Below are 17,100 nucleotides of genomic sequence, written 5' to 3' on the forward strand. Positions count from 1 at the left end.
TCCTGTTATAAAAAGCCTTCTGTTTCGACTGCCAAACCTTTCAGGGGAGCATTTGCAACCAGTTGGTACTATTTTTGAGTGAATTGCCAAAAGTCAGATTTTTGCTGAAATTGTGACCCCGGGGCTTAGGGATTTTTTCAAAAAAATATTTTCCGCCGGTTAAGTTGTTGAGGGCTGATTTCTTGTCCTGTGATAAAAAGCCTTCTGTTTCCATCGCCAAAGGTTTCAGTGGAACATTTGCAACCGGTTGGCACCATTTTTGAGTGAATTGCCAAAAGTCAGATTTTTGCTGAAATTGTGACCCCGGGGCTTAGGGATTTTTTCAAAAAAATATTTTCCGCAGGTTAGGTTTTCGAGGGCTGATTTCTTGTCCTGTGATAAAAAGCCTTCTGTTTCCATCGCCAAAGCTTTCAGGGGAGCCTTTGCCACCTGCTAGCACCATTTTTGAGTGAATTGCCAAAAGTCAGACTTTTGCTGAAATTGTGACCCTGGGGCTTAGGGATTTTTTCAAAAAAATATTTTCCGCCGGATAAGTTGTTGAGGGCTGATTTCTTGTCCTGTGATAAAAAGCCTTCTTTTTCTATCGCCAAACCTTTCAGGGGAGCATTTGCAACCGGTTGGCACCATTTTTGAGTTAATTGCCAAATGTCAGTTTTTTCCTGAAATTGTGACCCCGGGGCTTAGGGATTTTTTCAAAAAAATATTTTCCGCCGGTTAACTTGTTGAGGGCTGATTTTTGTCCTGTGATAAAAAGCCTTCTGTTTCCATCGCCAAAGCTTTCAGGGGAACATTTGCAACCGGTTGGCACCATTTTTGAGTGAATTGCCAAAAGTCAGATTTTTGCTGAAATTGTGGCGCCGGGGCTTAGGATTTTTTCAAAAAAATATTTTCCGCCGGTTAAGTTGTTGAGGGCTGATTGCTTCTCCTGTGATAAAAAGCCTTCTGTTTCGACTGCCAAACCTTTCAGGGGAGCATTTGTAACCGGTTGGCACCATTTTTGAGTCAATTGCCAAAAGTCAGATTTTTGCTGAAATTATGACCCCGGGGCTTAGGGATTTTTTCAAAAAAATATTTTCCGCCTGTTAAGTTGTTGAGGGCTGATTTCTTGTCCTGTGATAAAAAGCCTTCTGTTTCGACTGCCAAACCTTTCAGGGGAGCATTTGCAACCTGCTGGGACCATTTTTGACTGAATTGCCAAAAGTCAGATTTTTGCTGAAATTGTGACCCCGGGGCTTAGGGATTTTTTCAAAAAAATATTTTCCGCCGAGGGGGCTTAGGGATTTTTTCAAAAAAATATTTTCCGCCGGTTAAGTTGTTGAGGGCTGATTTCTTGTCCTGTGATAAAAAGCCTTCTGTTTCCATCGCCAACACTTTCAGGGGAGCCTTTGCAACCTGCTGGCACCATTTTTGAGTGAATTGCCAAAAGTCAGATTTTTGCTGAAATAGTGACCCCGGGGCTTAGGGTTTTTTTCAGAAAAATATTTTCCGCCGGTTAAGTTGTTGAGGGCTGATTTCTTGTCCTGTGATAAAAAGCCTTCTGTTTCCATCGCCAAAGCTTTCAGGGGAGCCTTTGCAACCTGCTGGCACCATTTTTGAGTGAATTGCAAAAAGTCAGATTTTTGCTAAAATTGTGACCCCGGGGCTTAGGGATTTTTTCAAAAAAATATTTTCCGCCTGTTAAGTTGTTGAGGGCTGATTTCTTGTCCTGTGATCAAAAGCCTTCTGTTTCGACTGCCAAACCTTTCAGGGGAGCATTTGCAACCGGTTGGCACCATTTTTGAGTGAATTGCCAAAAGTCAGATTTTTGCTGAAATAGTGACCCCGGGGCTTAGGGATTTTTTCAAAAAAATATTTTCTGCCAGTTAAGTTGCTGAGGGCTGATTTCTTGTCCTGTGATAAAAAGCCTTCTGCTTCCATCGCCAAAGCTTTCAGGGGAACATTTGCAACCGGTTGGCACCATTTTTGAGTGAATTGCCAAAAGTCAGATTTTTGCTGAAATTGTGACCCCGGGGCTTAGGGATTTTTTCAAAAAAATATTTTCCGCCGGTTAAGTTGTTGAGGGCTGATTTCTTGTCCTGTGATAAAAAGCCTCCTGTTTCGACTGCCAAACCTTTCAGGGGAGCATTTGCAACCTGCTGGCACCATTTTTGAGTGAATTGCCAAAAGTCAAATTTTTGCTGAAATTGTGACCCCGGGGCTTAGGGATTTTTTCAAAAAAATATTTTCCGCCGGTTTATTTGCTGAGGGCTGATTTCTTGTCCTGTGATAAAAAGCCTTCTGTTTCCATCGTCAAAGCTTTCAGGGGAGCATTTGCAACCAGTTGGTACTATTTTTGAGTGAATTGCCAAAAGTCAGATTTTTGCTGAAATTGTGACCCCGGGGCTTAGGGATTTTTTCAAAAAAATATTTTCCGCCGGTTAAGTTGTTGAGGGCTGATTTCTTGTCCTGTGATAAAAAGCCTTCTGTTTCCATCGCCAAAGCTTTCAGGGGAACATTTGCAACCGGTTGGCACCATTTTTGAGTGAATTGCCAAAAGTCAGATTTTTGCTGAAATTGTGACCCCGGGGCTTAGGGATTTTTTCAAAAAAATATTTTCCGCAGGTTAGGTTTTCGAGGGCTGATTTCTTGTCCTGTGATAAAAAGCCTTCTGTTTCCATCGCCAAAGCTTTCAGGGGAGCCTTTGCCACCTGCTAGCACCATTTTTGAGTGAATTGCCAAAAGTCAGATTTTTGCTGAAATTGTGACCCCGGGGCTTAGGGATTTTTTCAAAAAAATATTTTCCGCCGGTTAAGTTGTTGAGGGCTGATTTCTTGTCCTGTGATAAAAAGCCTCCTGTTTCGACTGCCAAACCTTTCAGGGGAGCATTTGCAACCTGCTGGCACCATTTTTGAGTGAATTGCCAAAAGTCAAATTTTTGCTGAAATTGTGACCCCGGGGCTTAGGGATTTTTTCAAAAAAATATTTTCCGCCGGTTTATTTGCTGAGGGCTGATTTCTTGTCCTGTGATAAAAAGCCTTCTGTTTCCATCGTCAAAGCTTTCAGGGGAGCATTTGCAACCAGTTGGTACTATTTTTGAGTGAATTGCCAAAAGTCAGATTTTTGCTGAAATTGTGACCCCGGGGCTTAGGGATTTTTTCAAAAAAATATTTTCCGCCGGTTAAGTTGTTGAGGGCTGATTTCTTGTCCTGTGATAAAAAGCCTTCTGTTTCCATCGCCAAAGCTTTCAGGGGAACATTTGCAACCGGTTGGCACCATTTTTGAGTGAATTGCCAAAAGTCAGATTTTTGCTGAAATTGTGACCCCGGGGCTTAGGGATTTTTTCAAAAAAATATTTTCCGCAGGTTAGGTTTTCGAGGGCTGATTTCTTGTCCTGTGATAAAAAGCCTTCTGTTTCCATCGCCAAAGCTTTCAGGGGAGCCTTTGCCACCTGCTAGCACCATTTTTGAGTGAATTGCCAAAAGTCAGACTTTTGCTGAAATTGTGACCCCGGGGCTTAGGGATTTTTTCAAAAAAATATTTTCCGCCGGATAAGTTGTTAAGGGCAGATTTCTTGTCCTGTGATAAAAAGCCTTCTTTTTCTATCGCCAAACCTTTCAGGGGAGCATTTGCAACCGGTTGGCACCATTTTTGAGTTAATTGCCAAATGTCATTTTTTTCCTGAAATTGTGACCCCGGGGCTTAGGGATTTTTTCAAAAAAATATTTTCCGCCGGTTAACTTGTTGAGGGCTGATTTTTGTCCTGTGATAAAAAGCCTTCTGTTTCCATCGCCAAAGCTTTCAGGGGAACATTTGCAACCGGTTGGCACCATTTTTGAGTGAATTGCCAAAAGTCAGATTTTTGCTGAAATTGTGGCGCCGGGGCTTAGGATTTTTTCAAAAAAATATTTTCCGCCGGTTAAGTTGTTGAGGGCTGATTGCTTCTCCTGTGATAAAAAGCCTTCTGTTTCGACTGCCAAACCTTTCAGGGGAGCATTTGTAACCGGTTGGCACCATTTTTGAGTCAATTGCCAAAAGTCAGATTTTTGCTGAAATTATGACCCCGGGGCTTAGGGATTTTTTCAAAAAAATATTTTCCGCCTGTTAAGTTGTTGAGGGCTGATTTCTTGTCCTGTGATAAAAAGCCTTCTGTTTCGACTGCCAAACCTTTCAGGGGAGCATTTGCAACCTGCTGGGACCATTTTTGACTGAATTGCCAAAAGTCAGATTTTTGCTGAAATTGTGACCCCGGGGCTTAGGGATTTTTTCAAAAAAATATTTTCCGCCGAGGGGGCTTAGGGATTTTTTCAAAAAAATATTTTCCGCCGGTCAAGTTGTTGAGGGCTGATTTCTTGTCCTGTGATAAAAAGCCTTCTGTTTCCATCGCCAAAGCTTTCAGGGGAGCCTTTGCAACCTCCTGGCACCATTTTTGAGTGAATTGCCAAAAGTCAGATTTTTGCTGAAATAGTGACCCCGGGGCTTAGGGATTTTTTCAAAAAAATATTTTCCGCCAGTTAAGTTGTTGAGGGCTGATTTCTTGTCCTGTGATAAAAAGCCTTCTGTTTCCATCGCCAAAGCTTTCAGAGGAGCCTTTGCAACCTGCTGGCACCATTTTTGAGTGAATTGCAAAAAGTCAGATTTTTGCTAAAATTGTGACCCCGGGGCTTAGGGATTTTTTCAAAAAAATATTTTCCGCCAGTTAAGTTGTTGAGGGCTGATTTCTTGTCCTGTGATCAAAAGCCTTCTGTTTCGACTGCCAAACCTTTCAGGGGAGCATTTGCAACCGGTTGGCACCATTTTTGAGTGAATTGCCAAAAGTCAGATTTTTGCTGAAATTGTGACCCCGGGGCTTAGGGATTTTTTCAAAAAAATATTTTCCGCCAGTTAAGTTGCTGAGGGCTGATTTCTTGTCCTGTGATAAAAAGCCTTCTGCTTCCATCGCCAAAGCTTTCAGGGGAACATTTGCAACCGGTTGGCACCATTTTTGAGTGAATTGCCAAAATTCAGATTTTTGCTGAAATTGTGACCCCGGGTGTCAGGGGTTTAGGAGCAGAGGCACGGGCAAGGGAGGAAACAGAGAGCGAAGGGGAGGAGGCAGAAGAAAAGATGAGTGATGACGACGACCCGAGATCTCCTAGTCTTTCCAGTGAATCAGAGGATTCACAGAAAGGAGCACCAGTGGCCAGGGCAAGGGGGGAGTCTAGAGGGGCACCCCAGGAAGATAGAGCCAGAGGGGACTCAGAGGAGAGCAGCTGGAAATCGGGACCAGCGTCACCGCCAGGAAGCAGGGAAGAGGAAAGGAGCCAGGGGGGAAGCGCTGGCAGCTCACCACAGGAGGGAGGGCATGAGTCAGGAGTGGCCACACCTCCATCGGGGAGCGAAGAAACGGTTAAGAGGAAAGTGGAAGGTTGGGCGCGCGCGCCAAGTTCAAATGCAGAGGAAGGCGGCGCAGTAAGCAGCCCCGAAAGGGAACCAGGTCCTAAAGCCCGGCGCAAGGACGCAGGAGGGTCCGGGTCAGCGTCAGAAGAATCCCGGAAGGAAGAAGCCCCGGGGGGTAGAGGGACCCAGAGGAGGACAGTCAGGCGGAAAAGGTGGAGCAAGGCTAGGATATTAAGTTGGTGCACACGGGGCGGAGACTCAGACGGAGCCTCGCCGATCTAGCTACTAGAGGTAGAGTTGCGCGCAGCAGCGTGGGAATGGAAACTGTAATTCAATAAAGACTTTTACTTAATGATCGCTGGCTAGCGTGATCCTCTGTGAGCTAGGATCTTCAAGCAGCTCTGACACCGGGGCTTAGGGATTTTTTCAAAAAAATATTTTCCGCAGGTTAGGTTTTCGAGGGCTGATTTCTTGTCCTGTGATAAAAAGCCTTCTGTTTCCATCGCCAAAGCTTTCAGGGGAGCCTTTGCAACCTGCTATCACCATTTTTGAGTGAATTGCCAAAAGTCAGACTTTTGCTGAAATTGTGACCCCGGGGCTTAGGGATTTTTTCAAAAAAATATTTTCCGCCGGATAAGTTGTTGAGGGCTGATTTCTTGTCCTGTGATAAAAAGCCTTCTGTTTCCATCGCCAAACCTTTCAGGGGAGCATTTGCAACCGGTTGGCACCATTTTTGACTGAATTGCCAAAAGTCAGATTTTTGCTGAAATTGTGACCCCGGGGCTTAGGGATTTTTTCAAAAAAATATTTTCCGCCGGTTAAGTTGTTGAGGGCTGATTTCTTGTCCTGTGATAAAAAGCCTTCTGTTTCCATCGCCAAAGGTTTCAGGGGAAAATTTGCAACCGGTTGGCACCATTTTTGAGTGAATTGCCAAAAGTCAGATTTTTGCTGAAATTGTGGCGCCGGGGCTTAGGGATTTTTTCAAAAAAATATTTTCCGCCGGTTAAGTTGTTGAGGGCTGATTTCTTGTCCTGTAAAAAAAAGCCTTCTGTTTCGACTGCCAAACCTTTCAGGGGAGCATTTGCAACCGGTTGGCATCATTTTTGAGTGAATTGCCAAAAGTCAGATTTTTGCTGAAATTGTGGGATTTTTTCAAAAAAATATTTTCCGCCGGTTAAGTTGTTGAGGGCTGATTTCTTGTCCTGTGATAAAAAGCCTCCTGTTTCGACTGCCAATCCTTTCAGGGGAGCATTTGCAACGTGCTGGCACCATTTTTGAGTGAATTGCCAAAAGTCAGATTTTTGCTGAAATTGTGACCCCGGGGCTTAGGGATTTTTTCAAAAAAATATTTTCCGCAGGTTAGGTTTTTGAGGGCTGATTTCTTGTCCTGTGATAAAAAGCCTTCTGTTTCCATCGCCAAAGCTTTCAGGGGAGCCTTTGCAACCTGCTAGCACCATTTTTGAGTGAATTGCCAAAAGTCAGATTTTTGCTGAAATTGTGGCGCCGGGGCTTAGGATTTTTTCAAAAAAATATTTTCCGCAGGTTAGGTTTTCGAGGGCTGATTTCTTGTCCTGTGATAAAAAGCCTTCTGTTTCCAACGCCAAAGCTTTCAGGGGAGCCTTTGCAACCTGCTAGCACCATTTTTGAGTCAATTGCCAAAAGTCAGATTTTTGCTGAAATTGTGACCCCGGGGCTTTGGGATTTTTTCAAAAAAATATTTTCCGCCGGTTAAGTTGTTGAGGGCTGATTTCTTGTCCTGTGATAAAAAAGCCTTCTGTTTCCATCGTCAAAGCTTTCAGGGGAACATTTGCAACCAGTTGGCACCATTTTTGAGTGAATTGCCAAAAGTCAGATTTTTGTTGAAATTGTGACCCCGGGGCTTAGGGATTTTTTCAAAAAAATATTTTCCGCCGGTTAAGTTGTTGAGGGCTGATTTCTTGTCCTGTGATAAAAAGCCTTCTGTTTCCATCGTCAAAGCTTTCAGGGGAACATTTGCAACCGGTTGGCACCATTTTTGAGTGAATTGCCAAAAGTCAGATTTTTGCTGAAATTGTGACCCCGGGGCTTAGGGATTTTTTCAAAAAAATATTTTCCGCAGGTTAGGTTTTTGAGGGCTGATTTCTTGTCCTGTGATAAAAAGCCTTCTGTTTCCATCGCCAAAGCTTTCAGGGGAGCCTTTGCAACCTGCTAGCACCATTTTTGAGTGAATTGCCAAAAGTCAGATTTTTGCTGAAATTGTGACCCCGGGGCTTAGGGATTTTTTCAAAAAAATATTTTCCGCCGGTTAAGTTGTTGAGGGCTGATTTCTTGTCCCGTGATAAAAAGCCTTCTGTTTCCATCGCCAAACCTTTCAGGGGAGCATTTGCAACCGGTTGGCACCATTTTTCAGTGAATTGCCAAAAGTCAGATTTTTGCTGAAATTGTGACCCCGGGGCTTAGGGATTTTTTTAAAAAAATATTTTCCGCCGGTTAAGTTGTTGAGGGCTGATTTCTTGTCCTGTGATAAAAAGCCTTCTGTTTCGACTGCCAAACCTTTCAGGGGAGCATTCTTAACCGGTTGGCACCATTTTTGAGTGAATTGCCAAAAGTCAGATTTTTGCTGAAATTGTGACTCCGCGGTTTAGGGATTTTTTCAAAAAAATATTTTCCGCCGGTTAAGTTGTTGAGGGCTGATTTCTTGTCCTGTGATCAAAAGCCTTCTGTTTCGACTGCCAAACCTTTCAGGGGAGCATTTGCAACTGGTTGGCACCATTTTTGAGTCAATTTCCAAAAGTCAGATTTTTGCTGAAATTGTGACCCCGGGGCTTGGGGATTTTTTCAAAAAAATATTTTCCGCCGGTTAAGTTGCTGAGGGCTGATTTCTTGTCCTGTGATAAAAAGCCTTCTGCTTCTATCGCCAAAGCTTTCAGGGGAGCCTTTGCAACCTGCTGGAACTATTTTTGAGTGAATTGCCAAAAGTCAGTTTTTTGCTAAAATTGTGACCCCGGGGCTTAGGGATTTTTTCAAAAAAATATTTTGCGCCGGTTAAGTTGCTGAGGGCTGATTTCTTGTCCTGTGATAAAAAGCCTTCTGTTTCGACTGCCAAACCTTTCAGGGGAGTATTTGCAACCAGTTGGTACTATTTTTGAGTGAATTGCCAAAAGTCAGATTTTTGCTGAAATTGTGACCCCGGGGCTTAGGGATTTTTTCAAAAAAATATTTTCCGCCGGTTAAGTTGTTGAGGGCTGATTTCTTGTCCTGAGATAAAAAGCCTTCTGTTTCCATCGCCAAAGCTTTCAGGGGAGCCTTTGCCACCTGCTAGCACCATTTTTGAGTGAATTGCCAAAAGTCAGACTTTTGCAGAAATTGTGACCCCGGGGCTTAGGGATTTTTTCAAAAAAATATTTTCCGCCGGATAAGTTGTTGAGGGCAGATTTCTTGTCCTGTGATAAAAAGCCTTCTGTTTCCATGGCCAAACCTTTCAGGGGAGCATTTGCAACCGGTTGGCACCATTTTTGAGTTAATTGCCAAATGTCAGTTTTTTCCTGAAATTGTGACCCCGGGGCTTAGGGATTTTTTCAAAAAAATATTTTCCGCCGGTTAACTTGTTGAGGGCTGATTTTTGTCCTGTGATAAAAAGCCTTCTGTTTCCATCGCCAAACCTTTCAGGGGAGCATTTGCAACCGGTTGGCACCATTTTTGAGTGAATTGCCAAAAGTCAGATTTTTGCTGAAATTGTGACCCCGGGGCTTAGGGATTTTTTCAAAAAAATATTTTCCGCCGGTTAAGTTGTTGAGGGCTGATTTCTTGTCCTGTGATAAAAAGCCTTCTGTTTCCATCGCCAAAGGTTTCAGTGGAACATTTGCAACCGGTTGGCACCATTTTTGAGTGAATTGCCAAAAGTCAGATTTTTGCTGAAATTGTGGCGCCGGGGCTTAGGATTTTTTCAAAAAAATATTTTCCGCAGGTTAGGTTTTCGAGGGCTGATTTCTTGTCCTGTGATAAAAAGCCTTCTGTTTCCAACGCCAAAGCTTTCAGGGGAGCCTTTGCAACCTACTAGCACCATTTTTGAGTCAATTGCCAAAAGTCAGATTTTTGCTGAAATTGTGACCCCGGGGCTTTGGGATTTTTTCAAAAAAATATTTTCCGCCGGTTAAGTTGTTGAGGGCTGATTTCTTGTCCTGTGATAAAAAGCCTTCTGTTTCCATCGCCAAAGCTTTCAGGGGAGCATTTGCAACCGGTTGGCACCATTTTTGAGTGAATTGCCAAAAGTCAGATTTTTGCTGAAATTGTGACCCCGGGGCTTAGGGATTTTTTCAAAAAAATATTTTCCGCCGGTTAAGTTGTTGAGGGCTGATTTCTTGTCCTGTGATAAAAAGCCTTCTGTTTCGACTGCCAAACCTTTCAGGGGAGCATTTGTAACCGGTTGGCACCATTTTTGAGTGAATTGCCAAAAGTCAGATTTTTGCTGAAATTAGGACCCCGGGGCTTAGGGATTTTTTCAAAAAAATATTTTCCGCCTGTTAAGTTGTTGAGGGCTGATTTCTTGTCCTGTGATAAAAAGCCTTCTGTTTCGACTGCCAAACCTTTCAGGGGAGCATTTGCAACCTGCTGGGACCATTTTTGACTGAATTGCCAAAAGTCAGATTTTTGCTGAAATTGTGACCCCGGGGATTAGGGATTTTTTCAAAAAAATATTTTCTGCCGGTTAAGTTGTTGAGGGCTGATTTCTTGTCCTGTGATAAAAAGCCTTCTGTTTCGACTGCCAAACCTTTCAGGGGAGCATTTGCAACGTGCTGGCACCATTTTTAAGTGAATCTCCAAAAGTCAGATTTTTGCTGAAATTGTGACCCCGGGGCTTAGGGATTTTTTCAAAAAAATATTTTCTGCCGGTTAAGTTGTTGAGGGCTGATTTCTTGTCCTGTGATAAAAAGCCTTCTGTTTCCATCGCCAAAGCTTTCAGGGGATTTTTTGCAACCTGCTGGCACCATTTTTGAGTGAATTGCCAAAAGTCAGATTTTTGCTGAAATTGTGACCCCGGGGCTTAGGGATTTTTTCAAAAAAATATTTTCCGCCGGTTATGTTGTTGAGGGCTGATTTCTTGTCCTGTGATAAAAAGCCTTCTGTTTCCATCGCCAAAGCTTTCAGGGGAGCCTTTGCAACCTGCTGGCACCATTTTTGAGTGAATTGCCAAAAGTCAGATTTTTGCTGAAATTGTGACCCCGGGGCCTAGGGATTTTTTCAAAAAAATATTTTCCGCCGGTTAAGTTGTTGAGGGCTGATTTCTTGTCCTGTGATAAAAGCCTTCTGTTTCCATGGCCAAAGCTTTCAGGGGAGCCTTTGCAACCTGCTGGCACCATTTTTGAGTGAATTGCCAAAAGTCAGATTTTTGCTGAAATTGTGACCCCGGGGCTTAGGGATTTTTTCAAAAAAATATTTTCCGCTGGTTAAGTTGTTGAGGGCTGATTTCTTGTCCTGTGATAAAAAGCCTTCTGTTTCCATCACCAAAGCTTTCAGGGGAGCATTTGTAACTGGTTGGCACCATTTTTGAGTGAATTGCCAAAAGTCAGATTTTTGCTGAAATTGTGACCACGGGTAGGGATTTTTTCAAAAAAATATTTTCCGCAGGTTAGGTTTTCGAGGGCTGATTTCTTGTCCTGTGATAAAAAGCCTTCTGTTTCCATCGCCAAAGCTTTCAGGGGAGCCTTTGCAACCTGCTAGCACCATTTTTGAGTGAATTGCCAAAAGTCAGATTTTTGCTGAAATTGTGACCCCGGGTCTTAGGGATTTTTTTTAAAAAAAAAATTTCCGCCGGTTAAGTTGTTGAGGACTAATTTCTTGTCCTGTGATAAAAAGCCTTCTGTTTCGACTGCCAAACCTTTTAGGGGAGCATTTGCAACCGGTTGGCACCATTTTTCAGTGAATTGCCAAAAGTCAGATTTTTGCTGAATTTGTGACCCCGGGGCTTAGGAATTTTTTCAAAAAAATGTTTTCCGCCGGTCAAGTTGTTGAGGGCTGATTTCTTGTCCTGTGATAAAAAGCCTTCTGTTTCGACTGCCAAACCTTTCAGGGGAGCATTTCCAACCTGCTAGCACCATTTTGGAGTGAATTGCCAAAAGTCAGATTTTTGCTGAAATTGTGACCCCGGGGCTTAGGGATTTTTTCAAAAAAATATTTTCCGCCTGTCAAGTTGTTGAGGGCTGATTTCTTGTCCTGTGATAAAAAGCCTTCTGTTTCCATCGCCAAATCTTTCAGGGGAGCATTTGCAACCGGTTGGCACCATTTTTGAGTGAATTGCCAAAAGTCAGATTTTTGCTGAAATTGTGACCCCGGGGCTTAGGGATTTTTTCAAAAAAATATTTTCCGCCGGTTAAGTTGTTGAGGGCTGATTTCTTGTCCTCTGATAAAAAGCCTTCTGTTTCCATCGCCAAAGCTTTCAGGGGAGCCTTTGCAACCTGCTGGCACCATTTTTGAGTGAATTGCCAAAAGTCAGATTTTTGCTGAAATTGTGACCCCGGGGCCTAGGGATTTTTTCAAAAAAATATTTTCCGCCGGTTAAGTTGTTGAGGGCTGATTTCTTGTCCTGTGATAAAAGCCTTCTGTTTCCATGGCCAAAGCTTTCAGGGGAGCCTTTGCAACCTGCTGGCACCATTTTTGAGTGAATTGCCAAAAGTCAGATTTTTGCTGAAATTGTGACCCCGGGGCTTAGGGATTTTTTCAAAAAAATATTTTCCGCCGGTTAAGTTGTTGAGGGCTGATTTCTTGTCCTGTGATAAAAAGCCTTCTGTTTCCATCGCCAAAGCTTTCAGGGGAGCATTTGTAACTGGTTGGCACCATTTTTGAGTGAATTGCCAAAAGTCAGATTTTTGCTGAAATTGTGACCCCGGGTCTTAGGGATTTTTTTTTTAAAAAAAATTTCCGCCGGTTAAGTTGTTGAGGACTGATTTCTTGTCCTGTGATAAAAAGCCTTCTGTTTCGACTGCCAAACCTTTTAGGGGAGCATTTGCAACCGGTTGGCACCATTTTTCAGTGAATTGCCAAAAGTCAGATTTTTGCTGAATTTGTGACCCCGGGGCTTAGGGATTTTTTCAAAAAAATATTTTCCGCCGGTTAAGTTGTTGAGGGCTGATTTCTTGTCCTGTGATAAAAAGCCTTCTGTTTCCAACGCCAAAGCTTTCAGGGGAGCCTTTGCAACCTGCTGGCACCAATTTTGAGTGAATTGCCAAAAGTCAGATTTTTGATGAAATTGTGACCCCGGGGCTTAGGGATTTTTTCAAAAAAATATTTTCTGCCTGTTAAGTTGTTGAGGGCTGATTTCTTGTCCTGTGATAAAAAGCCTTCTGTTTCGACTGCCAAACCTTTCAGGGGAGCATTTGCAACCGGTTGGCACCATTTTTAAGTGAATTGCCAAAAGGCAGATTTTTGCTGAAATTGTGACCCCGGGGCTTAGGGATTTTTTCAAAAAAATATTTTCCGCTGGTTAAGTTGTTGAGGGCTGATTTCTTGTCCTGTGATAAAAAGCCTTCTGTTTCCATCGCCAAAGCTTTCAGGGGAGCATTTGTAACTGGTTGGCACCATTTTTGAGTGAATTGCCAAAAGTCAGATTTTTGCTGAAATTGTGACCACGGGTAGGGATATTTTCAAAAAAAAATATTTTCCGCAGGTTAGGTTTTCGAGGGCTGATTTCTTGTCCTGTGATAAAAAGCCTTCTGTTTCCATCGCCAAAGCTTTCAGGGGAGCCTTTGCAACCTGCTAGCACCATTTTTGAGTGAATTGCCAAAAGTCAGATTTTTGCTGAAATTGTGACCCCGGGTCTTAGGGATTTTTTTTTAAAAAAAATTTTCCGCCGGTTAAGTTGTTGAGGGCTGATTTCTTGTCCTGTGATAAAAAGACTTCTGTTTCGACTGCCAAACCTTTCAGGGGAGCATTTGCAACCGGTTGGCACCATTTTTGAGTGAATTGCCAAAAGTCAGATTTTTGCTGAAATTGTGACCCCGGGGCTGAGGGATTTTTTCAAAAAAATATTTTCCGCCATTTAAGTTGTTGAGGGCTGATTTCTTGTCCTGTGATAAAAAGCCTTCTGTTTCCATCGTCAAAGCTTTCAGGGGAGCCTTTGCAACCTGCTAGCACCATTTTTGAGTGAATCGCCAAAAGTCAGATTTTTGCTGAAATTGTGACCCCGGGTCTTAGGGATTTTTTTTAAAAAAAAAATTTCCGCCGGTTAAGTTGTTGAGGACTAATTTCTTGTCCTGTGATAAAAAGCCTTCTGTTTCGACTGCCAAACCTTTTAGGGGAGCATTTGCAACCGGTTGGCACCATTTTTCAGTGAATTGCCAAAAGTCAGATTTTTGCTGAATTTGTGACCCCGGGGCTTAGGAATTTTTTCAAAAAAATGTTTTCCGCCGGTCAAGTTGTTGAGGGCTGATTTCTTGTCCTGTGATAAAAAGCCTTCTGTTTCGACTGCCAAACCTTTCAGGGGAGCATTTCCAACCTGCTAGCACCATTTTGGAGTGAATTGCCAAAAGTCAGATTTTTGCTGAAATTGTGACCCCGGGGCTTAGGGATTTTTTCAAAAAAATATTTTCCGCCTGTCAAGTTGTTGAGGGCTGATTTCTTGTCCTGTGATAAAAAGCCTTCTGTTTCCATCGCCAAATCTTTCAGGGGAGCATTTGCAACCGGTTGGCACCATTTTTGAGTGAATTGCCAAAAGTCAGATTTTTGCTGAAATTGTGACCCCGGGGCTTAGGGATTTTTTCAAAAAAATATTTTCCGCCGGTTAAGTTGTTGAGGGCTGATTTCTTGTCCTCTGATAAAAAGCCTTCTGTTTCCATCGCCAAAGCTTTCAGGGGAGCCTTTGCAACCTGCTGGCACCATTTTTGAGTGAATTGCCAAAAGTCAGATTTTTGCTGAAATTGTGACCCCGGGGCCTAGGGATTTTTTCAAAAAAATATTTTCCGCCGGTTAAGTTGTTGAGGGCTGATTTCTTGTCCTGTGATAAAAGCCTTCTGTTTCCATGGCCAAAGCTTTCAGGGGAGCCTTTGCAACCTGCTGGCACCATTTTTGAGTGAATTGCCAAAAGTCAGATTTTTGCTGAAATTGTGACCCCGGGGCTTAGGGATTTTTTCAAAAAAATATTTTCCGCCGGTTAAGTTGTTGAGGGCTGATTTCTTGTCCTGTGATAAAAAGCCTTCTGTTTCCATCGCCAAAGCTTTCAGGGGAGCATTTGTAACTGGTTGGCACCATTTTTGAGTGAATTGCCAAAAGTCAGATTTTTGCTGAAATTGTGACCCCGGGTCTTAGGGATTTTTTTTTTAAAAAAAATTTCCGCCGGTTAAGTTGTTGAGGACTGATTTCTTGTCCTGTGATAAAAAGCCTTCTGTTTCGACTGCCAAACCTTTTAGGGGAGCATTTGCAACCGGTTGGCACCATTTTTCAGTGAATTGCCAAAAGTCAGATTTTTGCTGAATTTGTGACCCCGGGGCTTAGGGATTTTTTCAAAAAAATATTTTACGCCGGTTAAGTTGTTGAGGGCTGATTTCTTGTCCTGTGATAAAAAGCCTTCTGTTTCCAACGCCAAAGCTTTCAGGGGAGCCTTTGCAACCTGCTGGCACCAATTTTGAGTGAATTGCCAAAAGTCAGATTTTTGATGAAATTGTGACCCCGGGGCTTAGGGATTTTTTCAAAAAAATATTTTCTGCCTGTTAAGTTGTTGAGGGCTGATTTCTTGTCCTGTGATAAAAAGCCTTCTGTTTCGACTGCCAAACCTTTCAGGGGAGCATTTGCAACCGGTTGGCACCATTTTTAAGTGAATTGCCAAAAGGCAGATTTTTGCTGAAATTGTGACCCCGGGGCTTAGGGATTTTTTCAAAAAAATATTTTCCGCTGGTTAAGTTGTTGAGGGCTGATTTCTTGTCCTGTGATAAAAAGCCTTCTGTTTCCATCGCCAAAGCTTTCAGGGGAGCATTTGTAACTGGTTGGCACCATTTTTGAGTGAATTGCCAAAAGTCAGATTTTTGCTGAAATTGTGACCACGGGTAGGGATATTTTCAAAAAAAAATATTTTCCGCAGGTTAGGTTTTCGAGGGCTGATTTCTTGTCCTGTGATAAAAAGCCTTCTGTTTCCATCGCCAAAGCTTTCAGGGGAGCCTTTGCAACCTGCTAGCACCATTTTTGAGTGAATTGCCAAAAGTCAGATTTTTGCTGAAATTGTGACCCCGGGTCTTAGGGATTTTTTTTTAAAAAAAATTTTCCGCCGGTTAAGTTGTTGAGGGCTGATTTCTTGTCCTGTGATAAAAAGACTTCTGTTTCGACTGCCAAACCTTTCAGGGGAGCATTTGCAACCGGTTGGCACCATTTTTGAGTGAATTGCCAAAAGTCAGATTTTTGCTGAAATTGTGACCCCGGGGCTGAGGGATTTTTTCAAAAAAATATTTTCCGCCATTTAAGTTGTTGAGGGCTGATTTCTTGTCCTGTGATAAAAAGCCTTCTGTTTCCATCGTCAAAGCTTTCAGGGGAGCATTTGCAACCTGCTGGCACCATTTTTGAGTGAATCGCCAAAAGTCAGATTTTTGCTGAAATTGTGACCCCGGGGCTTAGGGATTTTTTCAAAAAAATATTTTCCGCCGGTTAAGTTGTTGAGGGCTGATTTCTTGTCCTGTGATAAAAAGCCTTCTGTTTTGACTGCCAAAACTTTCAGGGGAGCATTTGCAACGTGATGGCACCATTTTGAGTGAGTTGCCAAAAGTCAGATTTTTGCTGAAATTGTGACCCCGGGGCTTATGGATTTTTTCAAAAAAATATTTTCCGCCGGTTAAGTTGTTGAGGGCTGATTTCTTGTCCTGTGATAAAAAGCCTTCTGTTTCCATCGCCAAAGTTTCAGGGGAGCATTTGCAACGTGCTGGCACCAATTTTGAGTGAATTGCCAAAAGTCAGATTTTTGCTGAAATTGTGACCCCGGGGCTTAGGGATTTTTTCAAAAAAATATTTTCCGCCGGTTAAGTTGTTGAGGGCTGATTTCTTGTCCTGTGATAAAAAGCCTTCTGTTTCGATTGCCAAACATTTCAGGGGAGCATTTGCAACCGGTTGGCACCATTTTTAAGTGAATTGCCAAAAGTCAGAGTTTTGCTGAAATTGTGACCCCGGGGCTTAGGGATTTTTTCAAAAAAATATTTTCTGCTGGTTAAGTTGTTGAAGGCTGATTTCTTGTCCTGTGATAAAAAGCCTTCTGTTTCCATCGCCAAAGCTTTCAGGGGAGCATTTGTAACTGGTTGGCACCATTTTTGAGTGAATTGCCAAAAGTCAGATTTTTGCTGAAATTGTGACCACGGGTAGGGATTTTTTCAAAAAAAATATTTTCCGCAGGTTAGGTTTTCGAGGGCTGATTTCTTGTCCTGTGATAAAAAGCCTTCTGTTTCCATCGCCAAAGCTTTCAGGGGAGCCTTTGCAACCTGCTAGCACCATTTTTGAGTGAATTGCCAAAAGTCAGATTTTTGCTGAAATTGTGACCCCGGGTCTTAGGGATTTTTTTTTAAAAAAAATTTTCCGCCGGTTAAGTTGTTGAGGGCTGATTTCTTGTCCTGTGATAAAAAGACTTCTGTTTCGACTGCCAAACCTTTCAGGGGAGCATTTGCAACTGGTTGGCACCATTTTTGAGTGAATTGCCAAAAGTCAGATTTTTGCTGAAATTGTGACCCCGGGGCTGAGGGATTTTTTCAAAAAAATATTTTCCGCCATTTAAGTTGTTGAGGGCTGATTTCTTGTCCTGTG

The sequence above is a fragment of the Podarcis liolepis genome (genome assembly GCF_965112155.1).
Source record: "Podarcis liolepis genome assembly, chromosome: 11".
In the NCBI taxonomy this organism is placed as follows: Eukaryota; Metazoa; Chordata; class Lepidosauria; order Squamata; family Lacertidae; genus Podarcis; species Podarcis liolepis.